Here is a 12,280-nt window from a genome sequence, read left to right as displayed (position 1 = left end):
AATTATGTAGGCCCCTATTTTCTACATGTAAGTAGAGTATCTATATATCAAATCGATTAAATAAGCCATTGAAACCCCTGAACCACTTTTGAAACATTTTAATCGATACAGGACCACGTCGACTTTGCTCTCGTCGGGGACCTTCCCCCTACCCCCTCCCCCAAAATCATACGGTAACTGTCCCTCATAGGCCTATCTGCGGTCTAAATCCGTCTATCTTACATCCGGGATTTCCAAATGGTGAAGGACCGATGATTCTGGGATATGGCCCCGGAATAATGACAGGCCTAACGAAAATAATATTAAACTGCATACCTATGAATGATGCGTTTGGATTACTAAGAAATGGTACCATATTACATAGTTGTTAATTATTAATACCTCTTCTCCCCACCCGTTTTTCTGGTTTAATTAGTGGATCGGTATATTAATCCTCGGGAAATTTGGTACCGAAGGGGTTTCCTCATAAGAACTCAATTTATAGTATTAAAAATATCAAAGTATATTAATTAAACAGTGTTTTAATTTAGGAGACTTTTACTTATTTTTTTAATTACAGTAATACATCTTTTACCTACCGGTATTTTACCATTTTAATATTTTATTGAAGTTTTTTAATACAATTTTCGTATATAGGCCTACTTTTATCAACTTTTGGAAACTTCCCACTGTTTACAATCTGTATTTATAGGCCTACTTTTTGATTCATAAGATGATACAGTATTATCTTATGTAGAAATACTTGTACGTTCCAATTCAACCTCAGTCCTCAGTGTTCCTGTGGCCATTTTCACCTATTATCCTGAATAATTACCACCTGTGCAGCAGGGCGTGAATTTTGAAATTCCAGAGAACCGCGTGACATGAATTGACGTGACGACGGAAATGGTGGACAAGGTGTATTTTAGCAATAAAAAACCCCACCATATTTTGTTTATGATTATAGGTCTAAAGTATATTCGTACGTATCAACAAAACTACTAAGGTAGGCTTAAGTATTAAAAGGAAACGTGTAACTAGCAATATTTAGTGATTTTAAGTTCCGTTAGCCAATAATTCAGTTGAGTCAGTTTCCATGTAACGTGCATAGCATGGTGTACACTCGGTCGGACGCTGAGTTTTTTTTTTTTTAGAAAAGAGTTTTTTTTTAGAAAAGATTTTTAAGGTACGCTTAAAATTGACAAAAACATGACTTGTTCATGTTCAGAGGAATAGTAGTTGCTTCAGCATTCTTGCGGCCATTTCATTAAATATTCTGGACGTACCACATGTGTGGACCAAAAATGCCAAAAGAACCACGTGAACTCAGAATGGCAGATATGGTCGATATGATCGATATGATGTATTTTTTTACAGAAAACTCCATAATTTGCTGTATTATAGTGTATTTCCGTGATGTATATATCCATAATCAAATATTTGAACTTGAATGTATATTTCAAACGCCAAACAATATGAGTTACTTGCTTTGTGGTGAGTGCAAGGTAGGTTCTAAATGAACTAGGACTAGGCAATTTCGACAAGAATAGTTGTGATTATAAAGCAGTGCTTTTAATCATTTCTTTCCTAGGCCACATTAGATAGAATATTTATTATCTACTAATATCTGAGGGCCATACCAGTGGTGTATCTAGCAGGGGCGGATCCAGTAAGGGGCCTGTTTCGCCACTAAATTTTAAAAATTTCAATGCAAGTCACTGTATGTGTTTTGCTGCACCTACCTATTCTGAAACTAGTGTCTCCCTCAGAGGTGGCGCCAGGAAGAAGCCGACGGAGAGGGGGGGAGCTCTCCCCGACGGGTGGCCTGGTCCCCCGGCCCCCCCGCTGGCGCTACCCCTGGTCTCTCTTCCCTCTTCCCGTTCGAAAAATTGTGGATCCTATCTAGGAGACTCCTAGACAGGAGCAGATCCAGAATATGAGGTGAAAATTGGAAGGGTGTGGCCCGCGAAGGTGAAGTTTAATGATTAGATAACCAGGCGCTTGCTTGCAATATTAGGTAATTTCAGGTAGATTTTTAAGTGTGATTTTTTTTGCTTCGAACATTTTTCAATAAGGGCGAAGGGGGTGGGGGGGGAGAGAGGCCGAATATATTTTTTGGGGAACATATCCCCCATTATAGATATGCCGGCACTGGACCAGACTAAGCCTCCAAGAATTTAAATGACCAATATTTTTACACTGAGTATTAAAAATAAATAAATAAAAATAATAAAGTCTATCAATTTTATCTATAAACCATAGGCCTACATTAACATGGTTAGTGAAGTACTTAAAACGATACAACTTCATCAAACAAGTTGCAATTAAAGCACTACCATTAAAGACATAAAGATATTATGAAATATATGATTTTTTGTATCTGAATTTAATTCGTCTTCATATGCGAATAATATAGTCTACGCCTTTGGAAAAAAAATGTATTCAGTCCTGTACTTTTTTTTTTTTTTTTTTTTTAATCTGTTCAGTTCAGTCCTATCCTCAGTCCTTAATTTCGTCATGTCTTTCTGCTTCTCTTATTACCTCTGATTCTATTTTTATTTTTATGTGGTTTTCTTTGATTAGAATATATTATATTATTAAAATAGACTATACTCTATAATAATGCATTGTAATACACTTAATTCCAGGCTTATTATTTTGTTAATAAGCGTTTCTACAAAAACGTGAACCGTGTAATTATGGCTGTGGATAATTGCTAAATAGAAGGTAAATTTTCTCATGAAGTTGTTTTTTTTTTTCAATATTTATGGTTGAAATTTCGAGGTGGTAGCTTATACTAATACATTTTGATTAATTTCCCCGTTTCTTGTGTTTTGGTTCCTATGCTGTGAAGTAGTAGGAACCTTTGAAATGATCTGGATATTCGTCTGTACGTCTGCGACTCTGATGTTGTAAAATTTGTTGAAAGATTGTGAACAAGCTTGAATTTCCAAACCCCTGCTGGTAATAATTTTTGCATACATGTAGTAATTTTCATGTAATTGTGCCTTATTTCTTGAAAATTTTTGTAGGATAAAATAATAGTAAAGCTTTACACTATTTATTACCCATTCGTCCAAAACTCGGAATAATGATACGTTAAATTAACTATTTTGATAAAAACCTGATGCCATGTACCACAAATGCAACGACTATTGCTTTAGATTCGACATTTTAATGCATTTTAAAAAATGTCCCTAAAATCTCTACCTGATAGGAATTTTAAAAATATATATTTTGAGCTCTAACGAAAAGTCCTGGATCCGCCCTGGGTAAGCGGTACAGAACACCAGGGCCGCCAAGAGGGGAAACTGTAACAGAGGCAAGGGTTGGTATGTGCGAAGCGCAGCACAGAAATCGGCGAAGGCACAACAATTTTTTGAGGAGGCCCAGTCAATCTGGAGAGGCCCATTATTAGAGGACTCATGACATTATTGAGGGCTCACGATAGTAATTAATATTTTTGAAAAAAAATATTGAGAAAAAAATGCTACCTGCAACCCCTAGTAAGCTTGGGCCCCGAAGATCTTGGGCCCGGGGATCTTTTCCCCTTGCACCCCCATCTTTTTGTTCTATCAATAGGACGCGATAAGAATGACAAAATATTCTCTATCTACTGGAACCGAGCCACATAGCTTGTATTCCACTATTTGCATTCACACCTGGGCTGTGTATATATATTGCCTTGGTTTGGCTCTGTAATCATTAGTGGTCGTGGGACTAGTTTGGGCCCTACCTAAGCTGGTCGAACGTTTCGTTTGGGTCTGTACCCTAGCTGCACTGCTGAGGCCTTGAAGGCCGAAACGGATCCGTCTGCAGATATTGGGATTCCTTCCAGTGGATGCTTAGTTTATTTTGTCATTCTGATCGGATTTTCTCTACTGTTCCGTTTTAATTTTAAATAGTTTTGCAGTGCATAATCTGTCTCTTATACACATCTAGATGTGTATAAGAGATAGATTTTTCAGTGGGATTGAGCACTGTTTCACTTTCCCATTTGCCTTTTAAAATTTATATATATATATATATATATATATATATATATTTTCATTCTTCCAGGCATAACTTCAGCTTGCCTTTATTTAAATCCTTAGGCTCCTGCCCATAGAAAATAATATTACCATATAATACCTTCTAATGAGGACTTTCTTTTTTTAAATACAACATATAAAAATTTACCCAGTTTGACCTGCGCATGTTCAATAGTTAACAAATCATAAAACTTGTATAATGTGTGATTTCTCCCATAATATTTACTCAACAAAGATTCTCTATGCGTCTTGTAAGCAGGGCAGACAAGACAAAAGTGGAACTCATCTTCTGATTCTTGCTGATCACACATCACACATACGACATAGTCGTACTGACTCACCATTGCCTCTTATATTCACATTTAACATACGCGATGAAGTTCTTAACATTGTAATGCATCTTATGGTTACTGATTTTAAATAATTTTCAATTTGAATAAAGTGCTTGAAGTGCAGATAAAAACAATGTTTACGTGAGTCTGTTTGTGCTCTCCACTCCTGTAAATAAACATCTTTACATCGTTGTTCAAATGCTTTTAAAAACAGCAGGTTGTTATCAACAACCTGGTTGAGCACACCTGCCCAAATCCATGAATATTTAGCAATAGCCTAATCTTTGACACATAATTTGTTTTTTCTTCTAACTCAACTAATCGTTTTAACATAGTATAACATTTAAAAGGCAAACGATTTGGGTTCATTACAATAATCTTTAACCCGTAGGATACCATTTTTTTGTATACACTTATCCGTAATGGGTAACGCCCTAATTCTATTCTAGAACTGTCGTTACTAGTTTGGTAAGATATACCAAGAACATTCTTGCAGTATTTTGTATGAACTATTTCGTATTTGTTAGATTCTTCGAACCCCCACACCTCAGATCCATATATAAAAGTATAGGCTTAACCATCGAATCAAACATAAACATTCTTAAGTCTGCATCTATATTGTTAATGCCATTGATGTAACTATTTATTTTAAACAGGCCCTTTTTTGGCTTGGTTACAAAGAGTGTTTATTGCGACAGACCATGAACCTCTTGAGCTAACTTTTAATCCTAAGTAATTATAATATGAAACCGTTTCAATGGGACTGTTTTTATATGTCCATTTTTCGTTTCTTTTAGTGATACCTCCATTTCGAAAAACTATGGCTTTAGTTTTGTCGAGATTTACCTCAAGGTCCCACATCTCGCAATATACACATAATGCATTTAACAGTTTCTGCAGACCAAATGGCGTACCCGCCAATAGTACAATATCATCTGCATACATTAGACAGCTTATTTCAACATCAACAATTTGAATACCACGGATATTATTTAAAATAATGTAGTTAACTGTCATTTATATAAAATGAAAATAGTTGCGGTGAAAGGTTACAACCTTGCCTTAGACCATAGTCGCATTTAAAAAATTCAGTAAATCCCTGATCTGTTTTTACACACGATTGGATACCATTATAATAGTTTTTAGCACTTCTAAAAATCTACCATTAATACCACATTTATTTAATTTATACCAGATCTTGTCTCTTAATTAAATCGTAGGCCTTTGGGAAATCTACGAACACACAGTTCAAAAACCGAAAGGTCCACTGATTAATCTCAGATAAGAAAGTATAATACATAGGCCTACTCCAAGTATTGAAATACACGCCATCGTGTTGGGGTTCAATATTTCGACATTATGTATGTCATCATCAGGAATTCCTGATAATGATATAATTAATGTCGAAATATTGAACCCCAACACGATGGCGTGTATGTCAATACTTCCTGATGATGACATAATTAATGTCGAATTGAATCCCAACACGATGACGTGTATTTCAATACTTGGAGTAGGTATTATACTTTCTTATACTGATCAATCTACCACGTTTTTTTCCTTGGATATTTATATATCGCTGTGTTAAGTGTATATAAATGGTCTGTTGTGCTATATGTTTTACAAAAGCCAGCTTGCATTTCAGTAATAAGGCTTAAATCATTTGTCCAATTCATAAGACGATTATTGATGTAAAAAGTTTACTGAATATTGTAAGAAATCGCGTGGTAATTGTTTGGATCTGTAAGTGGGCCTTTTTTGTGTATTCGAACTATAATGCCCATTTTTCACACATCAGGGACTAGCCCGGATCTGAAAATTGCATTAAAGATGTTTGTTATTACTGGGACAAATAAAGTTGTACAAGATTTAAACATTTCTCCGGTAATGCCGTCAATTCTAGCGCTCTTCCCATTTTTTAAATGTGAATTGCGTCATCTATTTCGTCCTCGGTTAAAAGCTAACATTTAATGTGCTTGCATCATTATTACTTGGTACATGAAAGGGCTACCCATATTATTTATTTTACCTGAGCTAAAAAGGGATTTAAAATATTCAAACCATTTATTAGGTAGATGATTAAATCTAATGTGATAGAGCTAAAAGGCCATAAGGAAAATGTTGAAATCGTGAACAATTTATTATTTTATTTTGGTAACATAATATTTTGTTAAAAGTTTTGGGAGGGCCGACTGATGTAGTGTTACAGCATTGATGCTTAACCATTATTATTTGTTAACTGCTATGGCTTTGTTAATGAGTTAATTGAAAAAATATGTTAATGATGATGGAACTAAGGGGGCGGATTTACTGTTCCCTTCCTTTTGAAAAGCAAAAAAAAATAAAGAAAAAAAGAAAACATTGATCGCAAAAAAATGGACCCCCTAGGATAATGTTATCTTCATCGGCCCCACTTGATTCCCCAACGCTAGGCTGGTGGGTGCACTTTCTCAGAAATATATCGGTAAACATTTTTGATAATTATTTGTGTTGTGAACTTTTGTGTCTCTTGAGTATGTTCGGACCTTTGTCAGATAGCTTCAGGAAACTGGATCATCCAAAGTTAAGGCAAGTCGACCTAAATTACCAGCATTTAATGAAGGTAAGAATGATCTGGATTCTTATTTAAAACGATATGAAATGTATGCCACGTGATTTGGCAGTAAATTTAAGTTCTTTATTAACAGGAAAATCTCTTTAAGTTTATTTTAGGTTATCTACAGCCGAAGCAAATGATTACAGATTACTTAAACTGCTCTATTGAAGCATTTTCAGTTGACATGATGGGTTTCGACAAGACCTGAAGCTGGAGAAAGTGGGCATTAATTTGCGGCAATTTGAAAGATGTTTTGACTAGATGGATAGAATTAGCATTGCAGACAAGTTATGACATTTTGCTACGAGAACAGTTTACAGATGGATGTGGGCGTGAGTAGGCACTTTTACTTTGGGAAAGTCAGCCGAGAACCTTTTTTAACTGCTATGGCTGAAATTCCGAAGCAGTACGTTGAAGCCTGTGAAGAAATGTTCGGTCAGCTTTAGGAATCCAGTTTTAAAACACGTAAACCCTAGTAGTGTCAGAGCTCCATTCTCATCTCAAATGGTAAGCTAACTCACTCCTGTAACTTGTTATTTGTGTCATCAAGTACAGTAGGCATTGGAAAGAAATTGTCAATTTTTAACATTGTCTAATCCAATAATTGTTATAGGAGTCAGAGTTGGACACGTTGCCAGAAACTGCAGGCAGTACAGACAGATGTGCCGGCTTATCTTATACCAAGACATGTCAACCGAAATCTACTTCCCATGAAGAAAGTAGTAACAAAGATCCCAAAGTCGATAAATATAAACCAGACATAAGTGCTTGCGTGGTTGAAAAGAAAGTAGCATCATTAGATGACTGCTGCTTCATAGGTGAAGAGGGTAGTCAGGTAACGCCAACATGTGGGCATTTTCTTTCTATTATGAGCGCAGCTTGTACAATTTACTAAGAGAATGCCAGTTTCCACAGGTACTGTTGGCTTGCATCCAGTTTCTGTTCTCCATGACAGCGATGACATGGTGTGGTGGTAACTAATTTGTTTTGTGTTACCGGGACAACTGACTGGCAAGATGAAAAAAAAAACCCGTGTTTTAATAATGGTACTGTTAGGAACTCATAAAGGACCATTATATATCAGAACTTCATAATACAATATAATTTAAATTTGATGATGTTTCAAATTTGAATTTTCTGTAGTATTTAAAATGTATTTATTGCATTGTTTCCATATTTATAGTTCTATTATTATTATTTTTCTGGTATTTTAGTATTCTCATTTGGGGACCACGGTGGAAAAAGTTGCTTTTTGTACTTTTTGTGTTTTTAACCTTTTATGTTTTCCCAGTCAATATCCTTTTCAATGTTTTTATATAATTTTGATGCCTTTCGTATGTGTCTGTGTATATTAGTATACGCTAATGTGGAAAAGCAAATATATAATCTCTATTTATATTTTTTGGATAAAGATTATTTATTCCAGTAATTAAAACTTAGTAATTCTTGTGGCCATTTTCACCTAATATCCTGGATGCACCCACCTTTGTAGCAGATTGTGAATTCCAGAGAACCGCTTGACATGAGTTGACGACGGATATTGTGGACAAGCTGTATTTTAGCAAAAAAAATCGCCACTGTTTTATGATTATGGGGTATATTTGTGATGTGTTAGAATAAAACAATTGCAATTTGTATTTTTTTTTTAGACTTTTAAGTTCCGTTATCAAACAATACGAGTCAGATTCTTTGTAGGTGTGCGTGGCATGGTGGAAATAGACTCAGGCGGATGAACATGGCTTGTTTCGAAAAGGATTTTTGATGTAATTAGGCAGGCCTGTGCATTTTATATTACGTGTACACGCTGATGAAAATTAATTTGCAAAATCATGTTAGACTAATAAATATTTTCTTATTTTTATACTACAAGGATATTTTATTTATTTACAACAAAAATCTCTATAGACATTATATATATTTTGCCAAAAAGTTGGGGACCCCCAGTCCCCGGTTGCGCCAGCCATGTCCTATGTAAAACGGCCATGGAGGTCTGAGATAATGCTTAACCGTAGTGGTGGACCTACCCTATTTCTACCACATAAAAAATAAATAAATAAAATAAAGCAAGTCCATTGAATCTTCCGAATAATGATATAATTTCTTCGTTGCTTAAAATTATCGTGTCTCAACTTTACTGTTTCTTTTTTTTTTTTTTTTTTGGCAGATGAAGCAACAGAACATGACCCATGCGGCAAGTCGTGAAAAGTGTACTGAAGTTTTGTTAGAACATTTGCTGAATAGTGTGATAATCCTAGTAAAAGAAGGTATAGGAGCATCCAGTCAATGTCAATGTGTCAAAACATATGGAAATCATGCCTGCTTGACAAGGGTGCATATTGATAGGGCAATACAATACTGTTTATGAGAATTGTATTTGATGGTGTTGAATTGAAAAGCATCACAGTAGGCCTATTGATGCTACTTGGAAATTGGGACTCTTGCAAGATTTATTTTGCTTAAATCAGATTCAACAAAAAGCCACTATAGCATAAGCTCAGTTGTTCAATTCCTACCCAAATGACTTTATTTGCAAGTATTATAGAACATGCTGAGCATTTGGTATGATGAACTAAAACATTCCTAACTTAAAAAACGGCATTGAATGGCATTACAGTACTCACTGGTACATGGAAATGGTATTTACACACCAGATAACTAGCCTGGTGCTTAACCACTACAACACTGAGCTGGCGCTTTCCCAAATCAGTATTTGTGAAAGTCACTGAGAATACAAAAACAATATCTGTATTTATTTATTTTTTTATTTTTTTATTTTTTGCAGACAGACAGACAACTCTCTGCAAGATGATAAGTAACTTTTGATACATCAAAGAATTAATAATACTGTAAGTATTAAGTGAAATATACTGAAGCTTTATGAAATTATTATTAACTTTATTGTTACCTTTAATTTTGTTTAATTCGTGTTTGTGTCTAATTTTTTTTTTTTTAGAATCTATTTTTGGTAGATGCAGCAACACAGTTGCAAGACAGGATAGTACTGCTGCAGAGGAAGACAAGGAAAAGAAACCTATTATAAATAATTTTGTCTAATATAGGCAATTTAATTTAGTTAATTTAATTTGTCATGCTTAATACAATACAGAAGTTTTGCTAACATCTTGCTGAATATTGTGATGCTGTAATCCTGGTGAAAGCAGTTGTATTATTTGTTGCAGCATCAAGACAATTGCTTATTTCTGAAAAAACTGAGTATATTGTACAGAAGATATAAACTGGCTAATTACAATCAGACAAGAGAACCAGAAAACTACTATGATTACTAGCAGAGCATTTTAACTTTCTATATAATGAATTGTTGTTGCCTAATAATTTACATTATGTGTTTTTGGCTATAAGATAATAAAAAATATAAGTAGTGTGTTGACTTTTCTTTGCTGTTTGAAAACTGGTGGATGCAGGCAAGTTGTTGCAGCATCAAGACAATAGCTTCATTCTGAAAAATTGATTATATTGTACAGAAGTAATAAGAGAACCAGAAAACTACTATAACTTGCATTTTAACTTTCCATATAATGAATTCTTGATGCCTAATAATTTTAATTATGCGATTTTGGTTATGAAGAAAATTTAAAAAAATCAAGTGTTTTGATGTTTCTTTGCTGTTCAAGTTTGAAGACTGATGGATGCAGGTAAGATGAAAAAAGCGCCCTCGAATAGAAAAAAGCCAATTGTTCCCATGTCCCTCAATTTCTATTAAAAGTGGTGCTGAAGGGTGCCCTCCAATAGAAAGCCAAAATTTCTAGGGTCTCTTAAATTATTTAAAGGGGTCCTGTGTGGTGCTGAAAACCGCCCTCTATAGCCATTTTAGTTCAACGTTTTTCGGTGGTCTCTTACTCGTCATTAATTTAATTAATAAGGTGGTAGCGCCCTCTAATAGCCAGTTTTTATACTATTCTGAAAAACTTGGATGTTAGAGGACGCTTCCTGCCATTGACAGTTAAGACACCCTAAAAAACTTTAAATTAAAATGGCTATTTAGGGCGATTTTCTTCACTATTTTTATCAGAACCGGACAGATTATTGTGGCCAAATAACTTAGTCATATTTAGGGCCTTTTTCTATTAGAGGGCGTTTTTTTTTTTTGCCATCCTGCTTTTCCACAATGCTAGAGAAAGAAAATACTCAACACTAAACTGAATACAATGAATATTTATTTATTTAAAATACTCCAATACTTAAATTACAATGAATATTTATTTATTCAAAATATTTTCAATACGATAAACAAAGAATATTTATTTGAAATTGAAAGCTTCAATTGCCAAATCACCAGTTGCCACCACATTCTGAAAGAATAAGAATAATACGCCCTCTTAAAACATTGATGCATATTAGTCTAGTGGAAAGGGAAAGTTATTTTCAATTGAAACATTGACGCAAATTTGTAAATCCAGTGGAGAGGGAAAATATTTAAAGTTATTTTCAATTGAAACATTGACTCAAATTTATACAACAATTTATAAATCCAGTGGAAAGGATAAATATTTAAAGTCATTTTGAATTGAAACATTGACGCAAATTTATACAATTCATAAGTCCAGTGGAAAGGGAAAATATTTTAAAGTCATTTTCAATTGAAACATTAGACGCAAATTTATACAACAATTTATAAGTCCAGTGGAGAGGGAAAATATTTAAAGTTATTTTCAATTGAAACATTGACGCAAATTTATACAACCATTTATACGTCCAGTGGAGAGGGAAAATATTTAAAGTCATTTTCAATTGAAACATTGACGCAAATTTATACAACAATTTATAAGTCCAGTGGAGAGGGAAAATATTTAAAGTTATTTCAATTGAAACATTGACGCAAATTGATACAATTTAAAAGGCCAGTGGAGAGGGAAAATATTTAAAGTTATTTTCAATTTAAACATTAACTCAAATTTATACAATTTATAAATCCAGTGGAAAAGGAAAATATTTAAAGTCATTTTGAATTGAAACACTGATGTAAATTTATACAATTTATACGTCCAGTGGAAAGGGAAAATATTTAAAGTTATTTTCAATTGAAACATTGACGCAAATTTATACAATTTATAAGTCCAGTGGAGAGGGAAAATATTTAAAGTCATTTTCAATTGAAACATTAGACGCAAATTTATACAACAATTTATAAGTCCAGTGGAGAGGGAAAATATTTAAAGTTATTTTCAATTGATACATTGACGCAAATTTATACAATTTATAAGTCCAGTGGAGAGGGAAAATATTTAAAGTTATTTTCAATTGAAACATTGATGCAATTTTATACAATTTATAAGTCCAGTGGAGATGGAAAATATTTAATGTTATTTTCAATTGAAACATTG

General features: G+C 33.9%; 1 long non-coding RNA gene across 1 annotated transcript; it reads left to right on the top strand.

Moving 5' to 3' along the window:
• The first annotated feature begins 842 nt into the window (after nt 1–842).
• On the top strand, nt 843–10,579 carry LOC117120504. Its single transcript, XR_004447372.1, has 4 exons — nt 843–985; nt 9,103–9,202; nt 9,721–9,784; nt 9,892–10,579. It is a non-coding gene; the product is annotated as an uncharacterized LOC117120504 (long non-coding RNA).
• The last annotated feature ends 1,701 nt before the right edge of the window (nt 10,580–12,280 follow it).

This window comes from Anneissia japonica, unplaced genomic scaffold (assembly GCF_011630105.1).
Source record: "Anneissia japonica isolate Jap-2015-1 unplaced genomic scaffold, ASM1163010v1 scaffold1524_len114575_cov127, whole genome shotgun sequence".
NCBI classification, from domain to species: domain Eukaryota; kingdom Metazoa; phylum Echinodermata; class Crinoidea; order Comatulida; family Comatulidae; genus Anneissia; species Anneissia japonica.
This window is presented reverse-complemented; position numbering and strand designations above follow the sequence as displayed.